The sequence below is a fragment of the Nothobranchius furzeri genome, chromosome 18 (genome assembly GCF_043380555.1).
Source record: "Nothobranchius furzeri strain GRZ-AD chromosome 18, NfurGRZ-RIMD1, whole genome shotgun sequence".
In the NCBI taxonomy this organism is placed as follows: Eukaryota; Metazoa; Chordata; class Actinopteri; order Cyprinodontiformes; family Nothobranchiidae; genus Nothobranchius; species Nothobranchius furzeri.
This window is the reverse complement of record NC_091758.1, coordinates 9,821,100-9,825,000: the sequence shown is the minus strand read 5'-3', so window position 1 is coordinate 9,825,000 and position 3,901 is coordinate 9,821,100. Positions and strand designations below refer to the sequence as shown.

General features: G+C 43.9%; 1 protein-coding gene across 2 annotated transcripts in view; it reads right to left on the bottom strand.

Moving 5' to 3' along the window:
• Positions 1–2,478, bottom strand: part of LOC107391633 (transcription factor IIIB 90 kDa subunit) — a 133,155-nt gene extending 130,677 nt beyond the window's left edge. The window contains exon 1 of one of the 2 annotated variants that reach the window (XM_015969023.3): positions 2,081–2,478. The gene's annotated coding sequence lies outside the window, so the exon portion shown is untranslated. The remainder of the gene's footprint in view (positions 1–2,080) is intronic. The other variant, XM_015969022.3, reaches the window with a different exon arrangement.
• Positions 2,479–3,901: the final 1,423 nt, after the last annotated feature.

Sequence of the window (3,901 nt, the reverse complement as noted above, 5' to 3'; positions counted from 1 at the left end):
ATAACCGAAAGAACGAGATCACGGATACAAGCGGCCGAAATTAGTTTTCTCTGCAGGGTGGCTGGGCTCTCCCTTAGAGATAGGGTGAGAAGCCATCCGGGAGGGGCTCAGAGTAGACCCGCTACTCCTCCACATCGAGAGGAGCCAGTTGAGGTGGCTTGGGTAGCTGGCTAGGATGCCTCCTGAATGCCTCCCTGGTGAGGTATTCTGGGAACTTCCAACCGGAGAAGACCTAAAGGAAGACCCAGGACACGCTGGAGGGAAAGTCTCTCACCTGGCCAGGAAACGCCTTGGGATTCCCCCGGAGGAGCTGGCCCAAGTGGCTGGGGAGAGGGAAGTCTGGGCCTCTGATTAGGCTGCTGCCCCCACGACCTGACTCGGGTTAGGGCAATTGCGATCATATATTACACAATAATAAAATATTCAATATTTAGATAATCATACTTGAATATATATATTTTCACAAAGGACAGTTGAGCCAATCCTCCATCTTCTTCTCACGCATCAATGGATTGTGAAGAGTGCAAAAGGGGCGGGGCTAATGGCCACACTTGAGAATCAGGACACCCTACACAATCACACCACTAGGTGGGAATGTGCAGTTGAGGGGTGGAAGTGTGGATATTGGGACAGGGCCTAGCTCTCAGCCTTTACACAGGTGGACAGATTGAAGACACCTGAGATGATGATTATAGGACACACCTGAGTCTATTATCCCTGCATCATATTTGCCTTTTCTTGGGCTTCCATCATTTTAGTCCTGTTTAACTTCATTAGATTGTTTATTAAAGCTTTTTTCCGTAGTATTTCTCTTATCCGATGGCACCATCTAGTGGCTGAGAAGCACAATCACACAAAAAGTCTGTTGCTCTGTTTAAGATGGCAATTTCACGTTTCTGTTCATAAATGTGCTTCTGTAGCAACAAACAGCTAATACGTTGATTTACGAGTATTATTCTCATGTCATGTTGTGTTCTCATATATTTATATTTTAGAGACTTAATTGTCCGTGAAAAGTTCACCAACTCTGCATCAGCCGAGGTATTCCTTAAATATGAAGCAAGTAAGCGGTAGTCTAACGCTATTGGTTAGTTCTGGTCGGTGCTCAGTTTCCTGTTGCACGGAGCTCTGCGGGGCAGGGGGCGTGGTTAGCAACAACAACAAAAAAAGACGTATTGCTTACATTATGTCACAGTACATGATAAGATAATCACTTTTACGGATTTCTGACAAATCATACATAATTTCTGAAAGAGGAAACTCCAGAAAGCTGCTTTAAATGAGTTTGTTGAACCACAACCCGAAATGAAGACCTCATTTTAATAAGCTGGTTTCAGGGAATATTCAGTCGTCACCATTTCCAGTTCACAGTTATTACCATGACCTTTGTGAGGTTTTGCTTCTTTCAGAGAAGGGTCCCAACGTTTTTACAGTGCATGTGATAAAGTGTTTTAATTTTGTTTCATTGATAAATATTGATGCAGACACTCTAGATAACTAAAAAAGAACCCAGACAGGATGGATCTGCAAGTCTGACTTGTGGTCCTGCTTGCATGGCTCTTGGGTGATTAAAGCATGAGGTGGCCGGGGCCGAGCCCGGGGCCTCAGCGACGTTTATGCGCCCCTGACTATGAGTCACAGCTCGGTTAGACGTGTATGATGATGCATTTGCACACCTTTATTGGCTCTTATCGTCCTGCTGAACGCTTCTGTCTACATTGGACTCCAATCCCTGAACAGTGATTCTGCAGAAAGTCCCTGCTCCCATTCCCGGACTGTTACGTGGCACAGCCCATCAGCAGCCAGCGTTCAGCCCGTGGCCGCTCTTTGGATTATCAGCTGCGGCATATTTTCGGGGGGCATGAGTGTTAAACTGATACTTTCTAGTACTTCTTTGACCAGCTGATGGTCACATGGAGGATGTTACAGCTGGATGAGAGAAATAAAGTTTATAACCACCTCCCCCATCAGGACAACGCCTCATCCCCCACGTGCAGCCCGCTCTGCCAGCCTCTGATGCGGGCTTTCTGCCTCCAGCCCCCCGTGGCGGACAGGCAGCGTGTCCCAGACGGTTCCATACCTTCAGTCCGGTTGACGTCCTCCGCAGCAGGCTGCAGTCCCTCCGGCCCGCTGATGGTTTCCAGCTAAAGCTAGAAAAGTAAAGGTTTCACGATCAGATTTGTGCTGCGGTGCGGTGGCCCGTAAGGTCCAAAAAACCGAAGCCAACCAGATGACAACTCAGTTTTCCAAAAAATCTGATACTCAGGACAACACTTCGAACATGTGCGTTTGACACTGGAGCGACTCGGACGAGACCATCTAAGTGAGGGGGGTGGGGGCTCGTGTCCACGTGACGGTGAACAAATGTTCCTTTTCAGATTCCAGACCTTTATTTAATTTCTTTAGCTATTACCTACTACTGGATGCACTAGAGTAAGAGCTAGTGTAGAAGCGTGTTCTAATCAAACACATTACGATCAAAAACAGACACCCCTGAATAAATGGAGACTTGTACACTTCCGTTTCCTCTCAGTGACAGGCTTACCAAAATAAAAGTCCAAACAAGACATAATGTGTAAAGTCTTTTTCCTCATACAGCGTTAATGTTTTTTTCTTTTTGTCACTTATGGTGCAGATCAACAACAAATTTAGATGTCAGGCAAAGATAACACGAGTCACCATAAAGATTTCTACTAACAAATGCATTGATTGAAGGGTAAATGTGTGTGGACAAGTAACTGTCCCTTTGTGAATCATCAATTTACTGTGACTAACCAGTTAATTTAGAAACCACCTGAGTTCAAATTGACAAACCACAACCAGGCATTTCAAGTGTAGACTGGTAGGACCATGAAACAGACCCTGTCTCACAGTAGGTAACAATGTCAAAAATCAAATACTCAAGAAGTGTTGTAAAGAAATCCAAAATCTACCGCAGGTCAGAGGTCATGATTCAGTATTGACCCTGCGTACCTGTGTCACCTGATCATGTGGGTCCACCACATTGGAGGGCAAAAGCCTGTGAACAGTGAGCGACACAAGTAATAAACAAAGTTCAGTTATCAGAAGAAGTAGCACACCGAGGTGAGGGCTCTTAGAGAGCGGTATTTACAAAGTACAGTGCTTATAAACGTAAGCTTACGTTCTCCCTGCTGCTGCTCACCGATGTAAAAAAGTTCCAGATTTGCCAGAATTTACCCCGCTGGATTTATAACATTTCGTGATAAACAGTGTTTCACTTGAAAGAGCAAGTCACCCCATAATCAACTTTTTTTTGGCTGATAAACTGTATAAATGTGTGTCTGGTCGTGCTGGAGACATGTGTGGTCAATAATTTGGCACTTTAGTTCATCTTAGTTAAAATTTAAATATTCTACCTAAAACTGTCGGTGTTGTGCCCTCTTCAGGTAAAAACTCTGCACTGCATTTGAATTTAAATCTGCCATTGCTAATGGCTAAGAAGTATCATATGATGTCACAATGTCATTGTGGGCCTGGTCTGCCAGGCAACAGCATTTGTTTCATTTTTCAAACATGATGTGGGAGTGGTGTAAGATTCTGGTAGGGGTGACTTGCTCTTTAACCAGGAGCTGATTTAAAAAACTAAAGAAAAGTCTGTTTTTGTCGCTGACAAGGTCACCGGGTTCAGATCCTACTCACACACCAGGATGGAACAAAATATCTCTTAACAGTGATGCTCATCATTCTATAAAAAAAACATCTTTTTTTAATACTTTCAGTAAAAGAGGAATTCAATACAATACAAAAGAAAAATTCAACTGACTCCTCTAACATGTGTTTTCTTCTTTCTATTTTTATTTTTATTTTTTTTTACAATAAACAAACATAACACTACCCTAAAAGAAGGGGGGTGGCACAGCGCTCAGTGACCCACAGTAGT